The sequence below is a fragment of the Leopardus geoffroyi genome, chromosome B2, assembly GCF_018350155.1.
Source record: "Leopardus geoffroyi isolate Oge1 chromosome B2, O.geoffroyi_Oge1_pat1.0, whole genome shotgun sequence".
Classification (NCBI taxonomy): domain Eukaryota; kingdom Metazoa; phylum Chordata; class Mammalia; order Carnivora; family Felidae; genus Leopardus; species Leopardus geoffroyi.
This window is the reverse complement of record NC_059332.1, coordinates 134,203,855-134,227,717: the sequence shown is the minus strand read 5'-3', so window position 1 is coordinate 134,227,717 and position 23,863 is coordinate 134,203,855. Positions and strand designations below refer to the sequence as shown.

The 23,863-nt window shown below is 41.1% G+C and overlaps 1 non-coding gene across 1 annotated transcript; it reads left to right on the top strand.

Annotated features, from left to right (window-relative positions):
* Window positions 1–11,969: 11,969 nt before the first annotated feature.
* Window positions 11,970–12,042, top strand: TRNAK-CUU. The gene has a single exon. It is a non-coding gene; the product is annotated as a tRNA-Lys (tRNA).
* The last annotated feature ends 11,821 nt before the right edge of the window (window positions 12,043–23,863 follow it).

Sequence of the window (23,863 nt, the reverse complement as noted above, 5' to 3'; positions counted from 1 at the left end):
GTTTTATTAGGATCTTATCTTGCAAAATGAAGCGACGGTTATGAAAATTAGCTTTCTATAGAACATTAAAAATTTGAGGCTATTGCCACATCTACATAAGAATTCTTAGGATAAAGAAGGACTCAGGTATTGCTTGCTTTTGTGGGGGGGGGGGGGGTAGAATTTGTTTTCCAACAAAGTGATCTCAGCATAGTTCTTCACATTTGACTTTCACTGCGAACTAGAAAGAGGGTTATTTTTCTCTGCAAATATATTCAAGGATGTCCTCCTGTTGTATAATATCTTTTCTTAATCTTTTGATATTCAAGTCATTCTTTTTCAAAGTAGCATCATCCCTGTCAACTCTCTCTTCTTCAGTGTCAGCTCTGTGCCATAAACTTACTTGCCAGTGGCTTTGTGAGTGGCTGGAGTAGTTCTTCAGATTCAATGACTTTGTGAGAGTCTCTCTGTATGGCAAGATTTGCCATTGTTTTTCAGTATTTGCCTTGTAGAGTAGAATGTTCCTAAAATCCAACTACCATCAATATTCAGGTATCCAAAGATCTTGAAACATATTCAAAACTATTTGAGTAGGAACTCTTTTATAAATGTGGTCTGCTCACTGTTAAAAATGTTCAGGTTGTGGGGCTCTTGGGAGGCTCAATCAGTTCAGCGTCTGACTCTTGATGACGGCTCAGGGAATGATCTCACGGTCATGAGACAGAGCCCTGCGTTAGGCTTCCCCGAGTATGGAAGCCTGCTTAAGATTCTTTCTCTCCCTGTCCCTCTGCCCCTCCCCCCCTCAAAAAAATGTTCAGATTGTGACATCTTTTGCAATCTCATCACATTAGGGATTCAATAATGATTGTTCAGACAATGAGAATACCTCTGTGCAATGCAACAGTGAGAGGCGTTTGGGTGGAGGAGAAAGGACCCAGAGCCAATTGTTAACAGTTTAAAAAATTTTGAACACCTTACCCCTTTATTTAAAAGTAACTTAAAAACATTGACCTTTTTTCCCCACTTTCCCCATTCTTATCAAAGAAGTCAATCAACATGATTGAAAGGAAACTGGTTTCTATATTGCCATAGAGAGAGACAGTCTAGGCTGTGAGTCCAAGATCAAGTCAGCAGGGCTGGTTTCTTCTGAGGCTTCTCTCCTTGGCTTGTGGATGGCTGCCATCTCTCTCCATGTTCATATGGGCTTCCTTCCAGTGTCTGCATCCTAATCCGTTCTTATACGGACACAGATCTTACTGGATTGGGGTCTGGTTGTAACCGAATTATTTCTGTAAAGGCCTTGTCTCCAAATACGGTCACATTCTGAGGTACTGGGGGCTTAACACTTCAGCATATGAATTTGGGGCAAAACACAATTCAGCCCATAACAACTGGGCACAGAAGTCTAGTTTTGAAATTATTTTTCTTCAGAGTTTTGAAAGCATTGATTCACTACCTTCTAGTTTTCAGTTTTGCTATTTGAAGGTTACAAAGCCATACTGATTTCAGATCATTTGTGTGTGACATGATCTACCTGGATGCGTTAGGATCTTCTCTTTTTCTCCAGTGTTTTGAAATTTCACAATAATGTAAATCCATTTTCAATTATTTGGCGAAATCCTTGGTGAGACTTTTCTTTTTCAAAAAAATATTTGTTTGTTCACTTATTTATTTATTTTTAATTTAAATCCAAGTTAGTTAACATATAGTGTAATAATGATTTCAGGAATAGAATTCAGTGATTCATCACTTACATCCCAACAAGTGCCCTCCTTAATGCTCCTTGCCCATTTAGCCCATCCCCCCACCCAACACCCTTCCAGCAACCTTCAGTTTGTTCTTTATATTTAAGAGTCTCTTATGGTTTATCTCCCTCTCTGTTTTTATATTATTTTTGCTTCCCTTCCCTTATGTTCATCTATTTTCTATCTTAAATTCCACATGTGAGTGAAGTCATATGATTGATATTTATCTTTCCCTGACTGACTTATTTTGCTTAGCATAATACACTCTAGTTCCATCCACATTGTTGCAAATGGCAAGATTTCATTCTTTTTGATCACCAAGTAATATTCCATTATATATATAAACCACATCTTCTTTATCCATTCATCAGTTGATGGACATTTGAGCTCTTTCCATACTCTGGCTATTGTCAATAACACTGCTATAAACACTGAGGTACATGTGCCCCTTTGAAACAGTAGTCCTGTATCCTTTGGAAAAATGCCTAGTAGTGCAATTGCTGAGTCATAGGGTAGTTCTATTTTTAATTTTTTGAGGAACCTCCATACTGTCTTCCAGAGTGGCTGCACCAGTTTGCATTCCCACCAGCAATGCAAAAGAGATCCTCTTTCTCTGAATCCTCACCAACATCTGTTGTTGCCTGAGTTATTACTCTGAGCCATTCTGACAAGTGTGAGGTGGTATCTCATTGTGCTTTTGATGTGTATTTCCCTGATGATGAGTGGTGGTGAGCATTTTTTCATGTGTCCGTTAGCCATCTGGATGTCTTCTTTGGAAAATTGTTTATTCATGTGTTTTGCCAATTTCTTACCTTGATTCCAAACCAGACAAAGACCCCACTAAAAAAGGAGAGCTACAGACCAATTTCCCTGGTGAACATGGATGCAAAAATCCTCAACAAGATACTACCAAATCGAATTCAACAACGTATAAAAAGAATTATTCACCATGATCAAGTGGAATTCATTCCTGGGCTACAGGTCTGGTTCAAATATCCACAAATCAATCAATGTGATACATCACACTGATAAAAGAAAGGGTAAGAACCATGTGATCTTCTCAATAGATGCAGAGAAAGCATTTGACAAAATCCAAATCCTTTCTTGATAAAAACCCTCAAGAAAGTAGGAATAGAAGGAACATACCTCAAGATCATAAAGGCCATGTATGAAAGACCCACTGCTACTGTCATCCTCAATGGGGAAAACCTGAGAGCTTTCCCCTAAAGTCAGGAACACGACAGGGATGCCCACTCTCACCACTGTTGTACAACATAGGGCTGGAAGTCCTAGCCTCAGCAGTCAGGCAAGGAAGTAAAAGGCATCCAAATTGGCAAACTTTCACTCTTCACAAACAACATGATACTCTATTGGAAAACCCAAAGACTCCACCAAAAAGCTGCTAGAACTGATACATGAATTCAGCAAAGTCACAGGATATAAAATCAATGTACAGAAATTAGTTGCATTTCTATACACCAATAATGAAGCTGCAGAAAGAGAAATCAAGGAATTGATCCCATTTACGATTGCACACACACACACAAAAACAACGTAAAATACCTAGGAATAAACTTAACCAAAGAGGGGAAAAATCTATACACTAAAAACTATATAAGCCTATGAAAGAAATTGAAGAAGACACAAAAACAATGGAAAAACTTTCCATGCTCATGGAGTGGAAGAACAAATATTGTTAAAATGTCAATACTACCCAAGGCAATCTACATATTCAATGCGATCCCTATCAAAATAACACCAGCATTCTTCACAGAGCTAGAACAAGAAATCCTAAAATTTGTATGGAACCACAAAAGACCCTGTACAACCAAAACAATCCTGAAAAAGAAAATCAAAGCTGGAGGCATCACAGTTCCAGACTTCAAGCTGTATTACAAAGCTGTAATCATCAAGACAGTATGGTACTGGCACAAAAGCAGACACATAGACCAATGGAACAGAACAGAGAACCCAGAAATGGACCTACAAATGTATGGCCAACTAATCTTTGACAAAGCAGGAAAGAATATTCAATGGAAAAAAGACAGTCTCTTCAGCAAATGGTATTGGGAAAACTGGACAGAGATATGCAGAAGAATGAACCTGGACCACTTTCTTACACCATACACAAAAATAAACTCAAAACGGATGAAAGACCTAAACATAAGACAGGAAGCCATCAAAATCCTAGAGGAGAAAACAGGCAACAACCTCTTTGACCTCAGCCACAGAAACTTCTTACTTGACATGTCTCTGGAGGCAAGGGAAACAAAAGCAAAAATGAATAATTAGGACTTCATAAAGCTCCTGCACAGTGAAGGAAACAACTAGCAAAACTAAAAGGCAACTGACAGAATGGGAGAAGATATGTGCAGATGACATACAGGACAAAGGGTTAGTATCCAAAATCTATAAAAACTTATCAAACTCAACACCCCAAAAACAAATAACCCAATGAAGAAATGGGCAAAAGACATGAATAGACACTTTTCCAAAGATGGGCCTTTTCAACTTAATTTTTTTTTCCTCAGCTTTACTGAGATATAATCAACATAAAACGTTGTGTAAGTTTAAGGTGTATAACATGATGCCTCAATACAACGTGTGGCAAAATGATTACCACAATAAGGTTACTGAACACATTCATACCTTACATCATGACATTGTGTGTGTGTGTGGGGGGGGGGTGTGGGTGTGGGTGTGTGGTGAGAACATTTAAGATCTACTCTCTAAGCAAGTTTCAAGTATATGATACAGACTTGTGAACTACAGTCACCATGCTGTGCATTAGATCCACAGAACTCATTCATTGGAAGTTTATACTCTGAGCAACATCTCCCCATTTCCCTCACCCCCCGGCCCCTGGCAACTACCACTCCATTCTGTTTCTAGGAGTTTGCTACACAATATTTGTCTGTCTACCTATCTCTCTGCCTCTCTCTCTCTCTTGTTTCCCTGAGCATCACGCCCTCAAGGTCTATCTGTGTTGTTGCCCATTGCACCCCACCCTTTTCTCAACAAACGAGAATAGAATTGTGCTTATGAATGAGGGCTGTGATGAAGGTTCCATGAACAATAGTCGTAAAGCAACTGAAATAGTGACGACACACAGCAAGTGCGCAAATAATTATTATTAAAGATATATACACAAATATACATCTGGCACAATCTATTATCTGCTAAAGAAACTGGAGCATCAAGGACAATGGAAGGGATTTCTCAGAAGGGCTTCTGGAAGCTTCATGTTAACCAATATGACATCCCTGGCAATTTTGCCAAATTAAACAAATTACACAAGATGTATTCAGACTTCCATTTGAAAACTCACAGAGCGTTGTATATTTTTCTAGAAGAACAAATATGCAGCTCTCTAATCTATTTTGAGACTAGGAGGTCTTACTCACTAAGGACACCAGAGAAATCTGGAGCTCCAGGCCTGTGATGGTCATCACAGATCTGCTGCTTGCTCTTGGAATTTAGTGTGAACTGACCACAGAGCTGCCTCTGGTCTACAGCACCCATGGGCAGCAGGGTGGTGGCAGGACCATGCATCCCTCGGTGCTGGCACCCAACTCAGTCATCCCACAAAGCCCACTGACCGCTGTTGAGAGTCACTGGAAGCCAGTTTCACAGGTGATGGATGGATAAGGGGGTGGCATCACGAGTAATGATGTAAGAAGCATTAAATAAATGGTATTAGGGACCTGTGGAGGACACAAGGTCTATGTTGTTTCAGTCAGAAGAGTCATCGCATTTTAGTAGTAACAGTCTTGTGCCTTTCCTTTCATGGTGAAAAATAGGAAAGTAGCCCAGAATGGAAGATTTGACAATAAAGTATGAGAAGGATGGTTCTCGGATCCACATAAGAAGAGATGGTGCCTGGACACCACAAAGGATCTTCTTCTGACTGGACAGTCAACACATAGGTAAACTCCCCTTCTTTAGCCATTATTTCAAATCTTCCCTGATAAATCATCTTCATTCTCTATACCTTACAGGGACTGATGAATTTGAAAAAAAAATGTGAAACACATTTTTAATAAAATTGTTTATATAGACAGAGGTCCCATTAAAAATGCTTGCCCACGGCTCACATCTTGGGGACTGCCCTGGTTGAGTGTTGGCTCTGGAGCTAGACTTCCATGGTTCAAACCCCAGCTCCCCTACTCACTGGCTGTGTGTTCCTGAGCAAGTTACTGATCTTCAGTTTCCTCACATGCAAAATGGGGATGATACATCATAGGTTGTTGTAAAGATTAAATAGATTAATTCATGTAAAGCGAATGCCTGACCGATGATATGAACTCGACAAATATTATTATTTTTATCATTTCTGATTATTTCCTTAAGATTAATTTCTAAAGGCAGAACTGCTAGCTCAAAGACTGAGTATTCATGTCTATTGATGGGATTGTGAAACGGCTTTCCTGAAAGTCTGGTCATAACATTTCAAAGCCTGTGATTTGATTTCATCACATCTTAAAGTGGCCTATTTAGATCAGCCAAACAAGACGGAAGAATCGAAAAGGAAAAAAAAAGGGGGGGGGGGGAACAAAGCAGAGAGAAGTAAGAGCCAAAACCAAAAAGGAAAAGAGAGAATATAGGAAGAAGAGGGAGATTTTTTAAAAAGAAAACATGAATGAAAATGCAAAATCATCCTTAGCATTTTAAATACTTGTGACTACAAGTTCATGTGGACCAGCCCCTGTTGATTAGAGTCTGAAACTTAAAAGGGGGTCTGTCTATATTGTCCCTCCATTTCCCTCAACCCCCAGGAGTGACCCTTTGAGGGTCAGGACATCTCAACCAGACTCCACAATATCTGTCTGGGATCTAGCACTCTCTAGTAATTAAGAAGGAAAAGCATTTATTCTAAGTAACCCCAAATTAAAAACATTAGCCTCATAACAGTACATTAAATTCTTTAACCTCAAGCTCTAAGTAAAATTTCAGGGAAAAAAATTAAGATCTACTTTTCATAACACATGCTAGGTACTGAATTTTTTAAGGCAACGAATTTACCCTTTTTATTCACAAAAACTCTCCAAGTTTTCATGTACTACAAGAGCTACTGGACGGGTCTTCACTATAGAAGAATTATAGATAAATATGATTAAATTTACAGGGCTTTAAATCTCTTTCTGTAAAAATAATGGAACTTATTTATTGTATCCATCACTGAGTAATTCTTAAGCTCAATGCAATTAGTGCTAAGGGGCAGCTGGGGTTTTAACACATTATTTTTATTTCTGGAAGAAAAACAAAACAAGGCCAAACAATAATTCCTTTGAACACTGTAGCTCTATTGCAAGCACATACACCTCAGTCCTATCTAAGATGTACCATTGGGGTGAATTCAGGGTATTCTAGAAAAATGGGATCTCTTCAGAGAGGATGAACAAAAATTAATCTCCACCATCTCAAAAGATCTTTTGCAACAATAAATATCAGTCTCCTTCAGTCTCTTACCCTATCTCTGCCCAACCTGCAAAATCATGGTTGAACAAAACACTAAATTACATAAATGGGCAAATATTTACCGCTAGGCTTTGCGACAGAATGCGGTTTGAGGTTATAAACATTACTTAATCCTTGAAAATTTTTCGCTTTCTCTCTCTCCTTATCTCTCATCTCCACTTTTTATAGGTAGTACAGATGTTCCTGTTTTCCAGTTGTATAGCTTCTGGTGCAACTCCTGTTTTAGCAAAACAGGTGTCTACGTGTTAAAGTGGCTCACCAGCTACTACAAAGCCTCATGGAAATTCTGACTTTCACATATCCTTAGCATCATGTTTGGTCAGCTTTCAGATCATCTCCCATCTACCCATACTCATGTCCGGGTCAGCAAAAAGAAGGTCTGGCACCCCTGTTTTGTTCCTCTAATTTTGAATATATCCTTTGTCTTTTCTTACCCTCCATCCTGTCTGGGTCTCTGGCAGTTTGGCCGCAGCTCTATGTCGGGTGAGATGGCTCTTTCTTTGAAAAGAACAGACATGGGCCGCCTGGGTGGCTCGGCCTCAAGCCTCGGACTCTGGCTCAGGGCATGATCTCATAGTTTGTGAGTTTGAGCCCCACGTTGGGCTCTGTGCTGATGGCGCAGAGCCTGGAGCCCGCTTCCAGTTCTCTGTCTCCCTCTCTCTGCCCTTCTGCTCACGCTCTCTCTTTCTGTCTCTTTCTCTCTCTCAAAAATAAGCATTAAGAAAACTTTTTAAAAGGAAAAGAAAAGAACAAACTCTATTTGGGACTTAGAATGTGTATTGGTCAGAGCCCTCCAGAGAACGCAGACACACACACACACACACACACACACACACACACATACATATAAAGAGTCTTATTATAAAGAGTTGCCTCATGGAATTACGGAGGCTGAGAAGTCCCATGATCTGTGTCCCTAAGCTGGAGACCCAGGAAAGCCAGTGGTATACTTCAGCCTAACTCCAAAGGTCTGAGAAGCAGGGGAGCCAATGGTGTGGACTCCAGCCCAGGTCTGTAGGCCTGAGAACTAGGAAGATCGATGTCCTGTCTCAAGCCATTGGGCGGGAATGTCCAAGTTCTTCCTTCCTTTGCCTCTCTGTTCCATTCAGACCCTCCATGGATGGGTGATGCCCACCCACATTGGGGAGGGCAAACTGACTTACCGAATCCACCAACACCAGTACTGATTTCATTTGGGAACACCCTCCCAGACACACACAGAAATAATGTGTAGCCCAATATATGGGCACTCCATGATCCAGTCAAGCTGACCCATAACATCACCATCACAGAATAGGATGGCATGCTCCTGGACAGGTGTGTACAAGGAGAACCTCGTGGCATTTAGAAGCACTGAGGTATGAGGAAGGCGGAGGGAATCGGGAAGCCTTAGCCAGGCCCTACACTGAAGAGGAACTCAACCACCTTTCAAGAAATCAAGTTTGCTCCGTTGCTCTCATCTAAGTGAGCATAGGTTGGTGGTTTCAGAGTACATCCGAATGGCCCTTTAGTCAACTTATATTTTGCTAAATTTTATCCTGAAGTTGTAGGTTTGCTTTGCCACGGCTGCAAATATGTTTTCCGAAATGTCCTAGGAAGCTTAATTATGGAGCCCTAAAAGAAATGGAAACATTTCTCTGCAACTTATAAAAACCTACTTGTATTTCAATATGAGAAAGAACATATGTATTATGTAGATATATACTTACACCACACACACACACACACACACACACACACACACACACACACCACATAGGTGGGCCTTCTAACATATAGAGTGCATTCTAGACACCTTACTGGGTTTGGGGATGCGTTAATCATACTCCTCCTCCTCTGGGTTCTAATCAATTTGATATATACACACGTGACAGATGGGGGGAGCCGGGGTGCAGCAGAGGTAGGGGGAGGAGGGAAGTGTGGCTTCCTTGCCCCCCTTCCAGCTGAACCTGGCTGGCCCTGCAGCCAGAGGCAGTGCAGCTGGAGAACCTCAAACAGGATGTGTCCTTCCTGCTGCCTTACCGCAGGGGAGAGGGAACAGAGAGGAGATCGAGACTCGGGCCCGCTTTCTGATTCCAAGCTCCACTGCTGCACTGGCTCGCTCCACAGCCTGGTGGGCTCTCCCATCTCTCCTATCAAGCAAATCACTCCTTCCTCCAGAGAAGAGCTGGTGAAGAAGTAGGAAGAAGTCTGAAGCTTCCTCGTTCAGTTAAGTCCTAGAGATGGTGGGCACGTTGGTGGAGAGGGAGGAAGCTCTTAGTTAATGCATTGAAGTGAGGTGAGGGGAGAAGGGTGCCTTCCTTCAGGACAGGTAATTGAGGTTAAGTGGTAGATTCAGTTTTTGATACTTAGCGTGAGCTGCAGGAGAGCTGGCCTAAATGGTGGAGAGGTGTCTTTAAAGCAATCACGGTACAATAAAGCACTACTTTAAGTTCTCATCTAGACTGAGCTGTTTTTTTAATTGGGATTTTTATTGGAACTTAAAGCCTGTCCAATTCATTGACACACCCTCCCTGACACGCACGCACGCACGCACAACACACACACACACACACACACACACACACACACACACGTGAATAGGCAACGTGGTGGAAATACACAAAAGCATTCTGGGTGATTAAATTAAGATGGCTTTTTTTTTTTTTTCATCCTTTGGTTTACCTGTTTTTTCCTAAGATTTCCAAAATATGACTTTTGTAATAAATAAGGGAAAAAGGAAATACACGTGTTTAAAGAAAGAGTGTACTCTGGAGCTTCTCAGCATGATCTGATCTAATACTTGAAAGCAGGAAAAGACAAAGTCAACCCATCACTGTCCTGGGAAAACCCTGGAGGCAGATAAAGGACTTGGAAGAGGAGGAAGGCAAAAGCCAACAAGATTTTGATACCCAGGGAATGGGGGCCAAGCATGGTCACGTGTCCCCACAAGATACATGGAAGTACCTTTTAAGGCTGTGAGGAAAATTAAATCAAGTCCGTGATGACAGCTGAATTAATTCTGATTGTTGACATTTTGGAATGCTTCTAAGCTGGGCTTTTATAGCCAGCGGACTTTCCCAAAACATTCCCACATTTCCATCGCTTGTTTCATCCTTTATTTTTCCTTGCCAAAGACATTTTTATATTTAAAACTTAGGAATATATGTTTACGATCTTATTTTTTTACGGCTGTAATTTTATTATAAAATATAGAAATGTAGAGAGAAGGAGTAAATTTGCCCTAGTCCAAACACAGCCACGGTTAATATTTCAGGGCAACTTCTTCAGTCAAGGGCGTTGCCTTCCTGCATCAGCACCGGGAAACAGCCACATGCCATCACGTGTGATGATGGCCAGGTGAAAAAAGAAAGCACAGAAATTTAGAGATGAAGGCCAGATCAAGCAAAGCAGATTTTCTTGCACGTAGAAGCTACGGATGATTTTTCTGTCTTCAATTTAATGTAACATTCATGGCAAAGAGATAGTTGTCTTGGTTGATTTTCTACGGCTGTTCCTACAGACAGGAACATAATGCAGGGGAAAGATAATGAGCTCGAGCTGGAGTCCCAGCCCTATTTATGACTGTGACCTTGAGAAGGCTGCTTATCCACGGTGAACCTTGGTTTCCTTCTCTGTGAGATTAATATGCCCATTTCGTATGGCAACCGAGAGAACTAAATATGACAATATACCAAAATACTAGGCACACCATACGTCCACATGTTGTTTTAAGATTCTAAAATAAATTTAGTATCGCTGGTAAAGTTTTACCCATTTATCTTCCCATTCTAACTTCTTATGCTTAATCACAGCGTTCTTAAAATTTTTATTAATATTTAATTTTTTTAATGTTTATTTATTTTTGAGAGACAGAGAAAGACGGAGCACAAGGAGGGGAGGGGCAGAGAGAGAGGGAAACATAAAATCTGAAGCAGGCTCCAGGCTCTGAGCTGTCAGCACAGAGCCCAACATGGGGCTTGAACCCTCGGACCGTGAGATCATGACCTGAACCAAAGTCAGATGCTTAACCGACTGAGCCATCCAGGCACCCCAATTATAGTATTTTAAATCTGTATACTTGTATTTGAAACTTAGAGAAAGAATTGCTCTTCTTAACATGAATTAGCTGTCTTTCACTGAATTACATATTTTTAATCATGGAAAAACCCCTGACAAAATCTTCATCTATGCAAATACAACTCCAAACATCTGGATTAGTAATTATAGGTGTCAGAAAATAGGGACTGTTAGGCCAAGTTTCAGTTATTCCTTTATTTTAAGAAAAGGATACGGAATGTTACTGAATTGTAATTTGAGGATGACTTTTTTCCTAGATGTTCACAACAATGGAACTCCTTTTAGCTGGAGATAGAAAACAAACTTACCTATGCTTTAGTTTATATTTATCTCTCCCTTTTAGCCATATCCTCAACATTGAGCGATGAATGAAGAACATTAATAAGCCATTAGAAAATAAAGTCACTAAGTGAAAATTTATTTTCTTCTTGGAGAGTTCACTTTATAAACTCATTCCAAGGGAAAAACTCAAAAATGAAGAAATCAGATGTCAGTTGTGAAATCAATTATTTAGGTGTGGTGGGGCAATAAATGAAATATCTGAACTTGAAGGAGCTTTGGTAGCTGGACTCCCTCCAGATTATCCACAACCATTAAGAAGGCTCACTATTTTTTATCACTTTCTCTATTCTTGAATTTTTTAACTTCTGAATTGCCTGCGACCAAATAAAGTCCCAGCAGTTCTCAAAAACTAACCAAGGCAGGGGTGCCTGGCTGGCTCAGTTGGTAGAGCATGTGACTCTTGATCTCAGGGTCGTGAGTTCAAGCCCCATGTTGGGCGTGTAGCCTACTTAAAGAAAAAAAAAAAAAAATCTAACCGGCACAGAATGTTCTTCTGAAAACCTGGGGGTGAGCAGCTGTTATTGAACCAAATGCCTAAAGCAGTAAAAGATGCTATGGCCAAAGTAAAATCATGACGAAAATTCAGAGAAGTAAACCATCATGACCTATAACATACCTGCCTTATATATATCATACACAACCTGTATTTCACAAATATTTCACAAATCACAATGGTTACATTGCTGGTATTTATTCAAAAGAGAGAAAATTTCCAAGTTCTCCTTCCTAAGAAATATCATCACCCCCTGCCTGAGTTGATGGGAAAGGTCATTCAGCAGTTTTACCAAAGGAGGCAGGACCCCTGCAAAGCTGAGTCCGTAGCAGGGTAATAGCCACATTGGATGCTAGCACTTGACAGGTGACACGCATTTCTGGACCCAGCCTTTTCCAGTCATGGCTCTACACCGATGCCTGTGTCAGTAAGTAAAAAGTTTCTTGGTGTGCACGGTTTGCTTCTCTAATTCTGAGGACTTCTGTGTTTATATTGATAGTTACAGTTTAACTGTATCAGAGTAGAAAAGAACGTTCCGATGCAATATGAAAATGATTCACCTTTAGAAAATTCTTTCTAGCATGATATACCAAATGAACTGTTTTTCATCTTTCCTGAGATATTCTTGACATATAGCATATGTAGGTTTAAGATGTACAATGTGATACTTCAATACATGTATATATTGCACAGTGATGGCCACAATAAGGTTAGTTAACTCCTCCGTCACCTCATGTAATGGCTTATGTGTGTGTGTGTGTGTGTGTGTGGTGATAACATTTAAGATCTGCTCTCTTAACAACTTTCATGTATATAACACAGTATTGTTAATTACAGGCACCATGCTGTATGTTAGATGCCTAAAACTTATCTATCCTATAGCTGGGAGTTTGTACCCTTTGACCGACAACTCCCTGTTTCCCCCACCCCCAAACTACCACTCTACTCTCTGTCTCTGCGAATTTGGCTTTTTAGGTTTTGCGTATAAGCGAGAACATAGTATTTGTCTTTCTTGTATGACTTATCTCACTTAGCATAATGTCCTCAAGACCTATCCATGTTGTGGCAAATGGCAGGATTTCCTTCTTTATTTTTGAATGGCTGAATAATATTCTTGTGTGTGTGTGTGTGTGTGTGTGTGTGTGTGTGTGTGTGTGACATTTTCTTTATCCATTCAACCATCCACAGACACTCTGGTTGCTTCTATGTCTTCTACGCAGTGAGTAATGCTGCAGTGAATATGGGAATGCAGGTATCTCTTCACCATCACGATTTCATTCTCTGAGGACGTCCTGTTACTCTTGTATAACCCCCTTGCCTGTCTGGGCCTCTGGCAGTATTTGGATCCCTGAGGGAGGTGGAGAAACTTCTCTTCCCCAGAGCTCTTTGAGAGCTAAAGTAGTAGAATGTGCAACAGAGGCCCCCATGCTCCTGTGAATTTTATCTTCAAAATTTAGAACATTATTTCTAATAGTCTTTCCAGCACCATCCCTATGTGCTTCTGAAGCTGGCAAAAGCTTGCCTAGATGACCTGAGGGCTCCGTAAGAATACACGATGCCACCAAGTGTCCCAACTGTCCATGATCCTTTAGGCTTTTCTCCAGAGAGCCTCATCTGAACTATCTTCTCCTCTGGAGCTAATTCATGACGTAGCGCCCTGAATTCACTAATCCAATTACTTATGATAAATAGTGCCCTAAGGAATATAGAACAAAGAAGCGGTGGGGGGGGGGGTCTGGAAAGGTCTGAAACACAGCCCATTACGAGCAGAGAAAATCCTGCAACCAGGAAAAGGAAGAGTGATCTCCACAATTAGAAATACCCTGTTTCTCAGAAGTATCTCTACCTCCCCTATTACTGCTTTTGCTCACCGGATCATTCGCTCGGCACAGCCTTGCAGGATTTCTTCTCTTCTACACATGAGCCAAATTCCTTCAAGCCAGTGATGGTCCCCTGGTTGGCTGCCTCTTTTCTCATATAATGTAATTCTTTCCTATGAAGATGGATTTGAGTAGAAATTTCATAATGCTGCTGTAATATTTCTCTCTCACTCTCCTCCTTCACACTTGCAGCGACATTTGGGCCAATTTCGTTTCAGCATAATGCATGGTCTTGCCATCCATAATTCCAAGGGCAACTATGAATGAAATGACCATTAAGTGCATTAGTTTTCGATGCTATTAAGGCCATTAAGCATATTAGCAGGCCCATTACTTCATTTTCCTACAGATGTTTTAGTAATAGTGCCCACTGCGATCTCCAGTCATGAAGAAAATGTGCGGCCTTCCCACGCAGAAGCGGCCCTGGATACGGACAGGAGGCAAAGTGCACGTGGACCAAACTGGATCGTTAGTGGAAAACGATGCAGGCTCCAGCCTGCCAGCTGACCCGGGCAAGCATGAGACACCGCACACTAACCTGTGCCCACTTTGCCACCCACCTAGTTGTATACAGCTCATTAATTTGAAAACCAAAAAGAGAAAGAGAAATTAGGAAGCACAGTCTTAAACTCTCTTTCGTCTGCCCTTCATAATGGCAGCTTCAGAAGCAGAAGAGCCTGAAGGTCCAGAAAAATGCAAAAGCTTCTTGATTTAAGTGTTAAAAATAAAAGGACCAGAAAGCCTTAAAGAAGCCAAAAGAAAGAACCTCTGACTGAAGGAATCATTTCAGAACAAGCTTTGGAAACATTTAGCCTATTCCTTTAATTAATTTATTCTAAGGATGGTGCTGCAAATATTACCTAGCTAACCTTGCGGCAGAAGGAAAAATCTCCGACTCTGATTTCTGTGCACATTTGTTCTACCCTTACTGAAATGGCTAGTTCACTCGTCAGGAAAACCACCAGGCTCAGTTCCTTTCCGGAAATAATGTATCCAAACGAGAAGGAGGCATTCTACAGCAGAAGAGATGCCAACAGAGTTGGGTAGGAATGTTTTAGAACTTCACAAGTTACTGTAGGAAAAAGTTAAACTTAATGTAAAATTTTAAACTATAGCCTCAGACTCAAAAATTCTGGTTTCCTAGTATTTCCTTTGTCAAAGTGAGGAACACTTACAGTTGTGAGTAACCAAAGGCCTGTTCTTAACCATGATGATGACATTTGTCGTTTACTTAAGAGACGCAGCAGCCCAGCGAGGTCCTCAGGGAGCCAAACTCTTTCTATCTTTTCACTCTGCCACTCTTAGTATGTTGGCTTTCTGGTTCCATGACTGCTGCTTCATTATCACAACGTGGCTACCGAGGTGCTGGCCATCACGTCTATAATCCAAACCAAAAGAAGAAGGGAAGAGCAGCCCAAGAGCTGAGGGCCTACTAAAAAGTGCAGGCCCTCTGCACTAAATTGCAAAGTCCTTAGGATAGAGACTGTATCTGTCTCATCTTTGTACCACCTCCCTGTCTGGGCAAATGCCATAGGGACACATAGATACTCAAAAATCGTGGATTTAAAGAGAAAACCATGTACTACACCTAATCATGTTTGTCACCAAATACTAGTCAGTAGGTTTTTTCCTTTGGGTCACTCTGAATGCTCCACCCAGTGCATTCAGCTCACCAGGTCCGGACAAACAGCCACAGAGATGCCACGTACATGGAGCATAGCCTGGAAAACCACAGATCACACAGTAGTGACCCTGATGAGCAGATGTGCCAAGAAGAAGGTACCTCCAAGAGCAAATTCTTCCCTGTTTAAAAATAGAAATCATGACTAACACAATGCATGGTCAGTTTATTAGCACAGCTTGGTGCTCAAGGGATGTTCTTAACCGAAAGGCGTAAGCAAAATATCTTCGTTCTCAACTTACAATTTTTTTCTATCCTCAAAGGGTTAAAAATAAATACGACCAATCCAAAGCCAAACTGGAAAAATGCTGGAAAATGATGTTCCCTTTTTCCATTTTTAGGCAGTTAGGTCAAATGGTTTGTAGTCCTAAATGGATTCTGACATATATTGTCAAATTGCCTTCCAGAAATCTCTTGGTAAGCAGTGATGAGAATGTCCCTAAACAGAAAATCCGTGTATCGATCATTTACTCCTGTCTTTGGTATCCCCACTTTGCTTCTGCAATATACTAAATTAGGAAGAGTGATCCAGGGATATGCCTGACTACAGGTGATAAATACTTATTCATGGGGCTGGTCTGAGTAGTCATTATTTTTATTTTTATTTTATTTTTTTTTTTTAATTTTTTTCAACGTTTATTTATTTTTGGGACAGAGAGAGACAGAGTATGAACGGGGGAGGGGCAGAGAGAGAGGGAGACACAGAATCGGAAACAGGCTCCAGGCTCTGAGCCATCAGCCCAGAGCCCGATGCGGGGCTCGAACTCACAGACCGCAAGATCGTGACCTGGCTGAAGTCGGACGCTTAACCGACTGCGCCACCCAGGCGCCCCGTCATTATTTTTAGCTTTCTGTACCTCTACTCCCCATATCTGTCACCACCAGCGGCATGAAGTCCTGCCTTTAAGAGAATCACCAAAAGGCGGTATTTTTACAGCCTTGCTCAGAAATAGAAAGCCCTCTCTTGCCAGTGTCTTTCTTTTCCCTCCCACGGAGGCCAACCAGATGCTCTCTCCTGAACTTTGAATCTTCTGTGACTCCAGCAACAGCAGTGGGTACTGTTGGAATTCATTTGTTCAGCGAAAATAGCAGTGCGAGCACCATCTGGCTCGTGCTGTCTAATCCTTCTGAATGTTCTTGGTCCCTGACTATTATAGCAACTCAGTGAAACTTTCATCTCCTTCCATTAAACTCCTCTTTTTCTCTAAGGTATCCAGGATGAGTTTCTACTGTTTGTACACACGGATTTCTTTTTAAAATTCGTGACCACACATCTCCAAGGGCCTCCCAGTGGTGTCCAGCCATCTTGCCCGGATCTTGAGGAAGCTTCAACCGAACTTCCTTCGATTCCTATCGCCAAATTGACAACCTCATCTATAGCTACATTGGCTTTTCCGCCCTTCCTCCTGCCAGAATGAAAGAATTGTCTCCACCCTCCCCTCACAGCCAATCTTGGAACATGAGGTAGAAGCCATGTATGTGGAAGTCACAGCAATAAAACAGAAAGGGGCTTGGGTTCTGGAAAAACAGATGCGATGGATACCACGGGGCACTATACAAACACCCACCTTCAGGACAGAAGCATTCACTCTTCCTGCTTCCAGGAGGGTTGGCAGCTGGCTGCGGTCAGCCGACCCCTTGTCTGGGACTTGTCCTCATAAAGAGAGCAGCACCACTTAAGGTCAGGTCCACGTCCCTGCAGCAGCCCTCATCCAATCACAGGACAGCGTGAAGGTATGAAGTTCCATCCACCTTGCCCCAATCTGAGACAATGTTGCAGGGCTACCCTCGCTCCAGAATGATCCATAAAGAGAAGCCTTGTACCAACTGCATCACAGTTCACCTTTCCTCTTTGCCAAAATCCTATTTCCTTCGTGTCTGAGAGGTGCCCTAACACAGCTACGGTCAACATCTCTCTCATCAGAGTCTGCTTTCTGAGGAAGCCAAGCAGCAACAGTTAATGCTGGAAGTAGGCCGAGCGAGCAGATTCTAAGCGAGAGATTTTGGAGCTGGATCACCAGCTGGCAGCTGGCAGTTCAGGTCCCATTGCTGGTGCTGGTTACTGGTAGAGCCTGGCACGCAACTGTTAACACTTTTACTGCGATGAACTGAGACGTTATACTGATAGAAGGACATGTGCTGGCAGCTGCAATATTTGAGGCATTTGGGAGATAGAGGAAAAGAGTATAAGGAATGAGAGGGCTATTACTAGGGACAGTCAGCGTTTTGGAAAGACAATGAAAGGCTGAGAGTAAATTAATCGACAACTAAAGGCTACCTGTGAGAGCCAGAGGGCCTTCTTGGCCACAAAGGAGATTGAATCCTCAACTTCAACAAGTCTGTTATGCCAAGGTCAGCGTCCTTCTTGGAAAGGAATGGGACCCTGAGAAATAGAATTGGGATATCAGGGCCACGCCTGAACATTTTGAATCCCTAGATTCTCTTCAGCCCTTTGGGTTTCCAGAAATGGCCCATTGCTGCCTGTTAAATGTTAGCACTTCTCTCTTGCTACAGCACCCCCTCCTCTATGGGACATGTGCCTCTCTTAGTGTCGATTTAAGGAAGACACGGTGACAGAAAATGGAAGGGGAAGGAAAGTTTCCCAAGTTTTTATAGGAGTAAAGCATTTCCCTGATAGGAAATATCTGTATCCTCCTTTAACAAAAAAAAGAAACAAACAAACAAACAAAAAAAGGACAAGAAACAAATCTATAGACCAATAGATTTCATGATCATAATGTAAAAACCCTTAAAAGCATTTTAACAAATCGAATCCAACAAAATATAAAGATCGGCAACTGAGGTTTGCCTCAGAAATATAAGGTCAGTTTTCAACATTCAAAAACTAATCAAGGTGGGAAACCTACTGAATGGGAGAAGACGTTGCAAATGATATATCCAATATGGGGTTAATATCCAAAATATATAAAAAACTTATACAACCCAACACCAAAAAAACAAACAAATAATCTGATAAAAAAAAATGGGCAGAGGAACTAATTGAATAGATATTTTCCAAACAAGACATCCAGATGACCAACAGACACATGAAAAGATGCTCAACACCACTAATCATCAGGGAAACTCAAATCAAACCCACAATGGGATATCACCTCACACCTGTCAGAATGGCTAGAATCAAAAAGAAATAACAAGTGTTTGCAAGAATGTAGAGGAAAAGGAACACTTATGCACCTGCTGGTAGGAATGTACATTGATGCAGCAACTTTGGAAAATAGTATGGAGGTTCCTCAAACAATTAAAAACAGAAATACCATATGATCCAGTAATTCCACTACTGGGTATTTACCCAAAGCAAATGAAAATGCTAATTTAAAAAGACATATGCACCTCTATGTTTGTTGCAGCATTATTCACAAGAGCCGAGATATGAAAGCAACCCAACTGTCCACCAATAGATGAATGGATAAAGAAGATGTGGGGTATATATACAATGGAATGTTACTGAGCCATAAAAAAAAGAATGAGATCTTGTCATTTGTGATGACATAGATGGACCTAGAGGGTATTATGCTGAATGAAATCAGTCAGGCGGAGCAAATACCATATGATTTCACTTGTATGTAGAATCTAAAAACCGAAACGAGAGAACGAACAAACAAGAAACCCACAAAGCAGAAACAGACCCACAAATACAGAGAACAAACTGGTGGTTGCAAGAAGGGAGGGGAACGGGGGTTGAGGAGAATGAGTGAAGGGGAGTGGAAGGCACAAGCTTCCAGTCATGGAATGAATAAGTCACAAGGATAAAAGGTACAGCACGGGGAATATAGCCAATGGTATTGTAATAGTATGGTATGGTGACAAATGGTAGCCACGCTTGTGAGTACAGCATAAAGTACAGGCTTGTCAAATCGCTATGTTGTACACTTGAAACCAAAGTAACGTCGTATGTCAACACCATACTTCAATTTAAAAATCTATGTTGTTCACCGTACTAACGTACTAAAAATGAAAAGTGATATGATTATCTTGAGAAGTACATAAAGTCCACTTAACAGTATTCAGCATCTATTTCTGATACAAATTCTCAGAAAAACGAAGAATAAAACGGAACTTCCTCGTCCTGATAAAGAGCATCAGCAAAAAACATAGGGACTTAGTGGTGGTGAAAGACTAAACAGCTCTACCCCGAAGATGAGGAGCAAGGCAAGGATGTCTGTTGTCATTGTCTCTATAAGACATTGTATTTTAGGTCCTATCCATGGCAATAAGGCAACAAATATAAATAAAGGGCATCCAGATTAAAGAGTAAGAAGTGAGCTACCTTTATCCGCAGATACGGTAACTTACGTAGAAAATCTAACAGAAGCTACAAAAGGCTACTGGAACGAAAAAGATTAGCAAGGTTGCAAGATAAAGATCACCACACAAAAATCTAAACTATATTTCCCCACTGTAACAATAAACAACTCAAAATTGAAATTTAAAAAAAAATCACTTACAAAATGCTTAGGGAAAATTCTGGCAAAACGTGTAAGACTCATATGCAGGAAACTATAAAACAATGCTGAGAGAGATAAATGAAGACATAAATAAATTGAGAGATATGTCATCCACATGGTCTGGAAGGATCAGTACCTCTAAGATGTCACTTCTCCACAAATTGCTCCATAGGTTCAATGCATCTTAATCCAAACTCCAATAGACTTCTTGTAGAAATTAGCAAGCTAATTCTAAAATGTGTATGGAAAGACAAAGGATCTAGAATAGCCAAATTTTTTTTTTTGTAAAAGGACAAAATTGAACTGTTTACACTACCTGATTTAGATATTCTAAAAAGTGTGGTATACTACCCACAGTGTGGTACTGATGTTAAATACAGACATAAAGATCAATCATATCAGTGGAATAAAATAGAAAGTCCATAAATAGACCCAACCATATATGGTTGATTGGTTTTAGTATATTCACAGAGTTGTGCAATGATTCCAGGTTAATAATATGTTTTTTACCCCCAAAAGAAACCTTATATACATACATTATCCCCTCTTCCATTTTCTCTCTTCCCTTAGCCCCTGGCAACTAATAAACTACTTATGCCTCTGTGGATCTGATTGTTCTTGACATTTCATATATGTGGAATCAGACAATATATGACCTTCTGTATCTGACTTCTTTGACTTAGTGTAATGTTTTCAAGGTTCATTCCTGTTGTAGTATGAATCAGTAAGTGGTTTATTACTTTTTATTGCTAAGTAATATTCCATTATATGGATATGTCACATTTTGTTTATTCATTTGTCAGTTGATGGATATTTGGGTTATTTCTACCTTTTAGCTATTGTGAATAATGATGGTGTGAACATTTATGTACAAATGTATGTGTAGACACATATCTTACTTTCTTGGAGATATATACCTAGGAATGGAATTGATGGATCATATATCAACTCTATGTTGAAATTTCTGAGGAAATCCCAATTGTATTCCAAAGGAGCCACACTGTTTTACATTCACACCAGCAATGACGGAGGGTCCCAATTTGTCCACATTCTCACCAACACACCTTATGTCTTTTTGTGAAAACACACCTTAAATGCCTGTCCTTTTTATTGTGGCCATCCTAGTGGTGTGAAATGGCATCTAACTGTGGTTTTGATTTGCATTGCCCTACTGACTAGCGATGGTGAGCATCTTTTCTTGTGCTTATTAGCCATTTAAAAAACATCTATATTTCTGTGCCTATTGAGGTGGACATGTGGTTTTTCTCTTTTATTTTATAAATAGAACATATTATACTTGATTTGAAAAAAATCTTTTTAAGGTTTATTCATTTTTGAGAGACAGAGAGAAACAGAGCGTGAGCAGAGGAGGGGCAGAGAGAGAGAGAGGGAGACCCAGATTCTGAAGCAGGCTCCAGGCTCCGAGCTGTCAGCACAGAGCCCAGCCTGGGGCTCAAGCCCATGAACCGCAAGATCATGACCTGAGTTGAAGTCAGACGCTTAACCGACTGAGCCACCCACGCACCCCTATTATACTTGATTTTTACATATTACATCACTCTTGCATTCCTGGGAGAAATCCCACCTGATGCTGGTGGATAACCCTTTTTACATGTTGCTGGAATCAGGTTGATAATATTTTGCCGAGGACTTTTGCCTCCATACTAATAAAGACTAATATGTATATTTCTTTTTTTGTCATGTCTCTATCTGGTTTTGGTATCAGCGGTAATCCTGGCCTCAGAGAATTGTTTGGAAAATATTTCCTCCTCTTTTATTTTTTGGAAGGGCTTACGAAGGATTGGTATTCATTCTTTAAATGTTTGGAAGAATATGTTAGTGAAGTTATCTGGGACTGAGCTTTTCTTTGTGGGAAGGTTTTATTTTTTTTTTAATATTTATTTATTTTTTGGGAGAGTGCAAGCAGAGGAGGGACAGAGAGAGGAGAACAGAGCGGGCTCTGCGCAGACAGGCTGACAGCAGTAAGCCCGATGCGGGGGTCCAACTCACGAACCAGGAGATCATCACCCGAGCCAAAGTTGGATGCTCAACCGAATGAGCCACCCAGGTGCTTTTGTGGGAAGGTTTTAAATTACTAAATCCATTTCTTCACTTCTTAGACATCGATTCAGGTTTTCAGGCTTTTTTTTTTTTGGAGTCAGTTTCAGTAGTTTTGTGTTTCTAGCAGTTTATTCATTTCATCTAAGTTATTTAATTTGTTGCCATCCAATTCCGAAGGCCTGCCTCTCTCGTTGGGCAGAAACTGTACCACTGCACAGGATCAGGGAAACAGATCATGGCCTCCTCATCGAAGAGGGACATCCTTGCTCTCCCAACAGATGCTGAAGGGGGCAGGTGGCAGTCTCTAGTCTTCTTGGCTTGCCCGCACCTCTGCCCTGTGCAAGCTGGAGAGGAGGCTACGGTGTCCCTCGACTGCTGGTCCTGTAATAGTGTTTCTACCCTCTGAGGAGAGTCAGTGAAAAGAGCCTCATCCTCTTGGGTCACGGATGATAGGAATACAGCTTCTGCAGCACAGGGCTTGGGGACAGAAACACGGGCAGCCTGCCCCTCCCAGAGTGAAGGTGCAGCCATGTTCGAGGACACAGCAGGGAGACCGAGCCCCCATATCATTCTTGGCTGCAGCTGCCTGAAGGAGGGTGCACAGAGCAGTGTTTCCATAAGATGCAGCTTGAAGGTGGAGAGGAAGGAAGCAAGTCATGGCTCAGATGCCAGAGACTCTGGCTTTTACCGAATTTAGTAGGTTTCCTTACCTGAACGTTTATGCATTTGCTGTGTCACATTAGAACAGTTCCCAGGAACTAAATGGTTGAGTTTTTAAAAATAATTTTTGGGGTGCCGGGGTGGCTCAGTCAGTTAAGCGTCCGACTTCAGCTCAGGTCATGATCTCGCAGTCCATGAGTTCGAGACCCGCGTCAGGCTCTGTGCTGACAGCTCAGAGCCTGGAGCCTGCTTCAGATTCTGTGTCTCCCTCTCTCTCTGCCCTTCCCCTGCTCATGCTCTGTTTCTCTCTGTCTCAAAAATAAATAAAAACATTTAAAAAAATTAAAAAAAATTTTCTCCAGTAAAATGATTTTTCTAGTGGGGAAAGGGACCACCCACTTCTCACTTCTTCATCCTGGAAGTCTGTTGCCTATCATTCCCCCATCCCCATCCAGTCAATTCATCTGATTTTTGGACAAAGGTATCAAGGAATTTAATTGGGGGGGTCAAGGATAATCTTTTCAAAAAATAATGCTGGAACAATTGGCTATCCTTATGCAAAAGGATTACCCCTGTTCCTTATCTCATACCACACACAAAAATTAATTCAAAATGATTATAGACCCAAAAGTAACAGCTGAAACTATACAATGTCTAGAAGAAAACATAGGAGAAAATCTTGGTAACCTTGGGCTAGGAAAAGATTTCTTCCTCAGGACACCAAAAAGCACAAAGTATGAAAAGCAATAGAAGATGCACTGGATTTCATAAAATTTAAAAATTCTCAGCCTTCAAAATGTATTTAAGTATTGAAAAGGCAAGCCACAGGCTGGGAGAAAATATTTGCAAATGTTTTCTAACAAAGAATTTGTATCTGGGTGGCTCAGTCGGTTGAGCATCCAACTCCTGACTTTGGCTCAGGTTATGATCCCAGGGTCAGGATCAAGCTCTACATCAGACTCTGAGCTGAGCATGGAGTCTGCTTAGGATCCTGTCTGTCTGTCTGTCTGTCTGTCTCT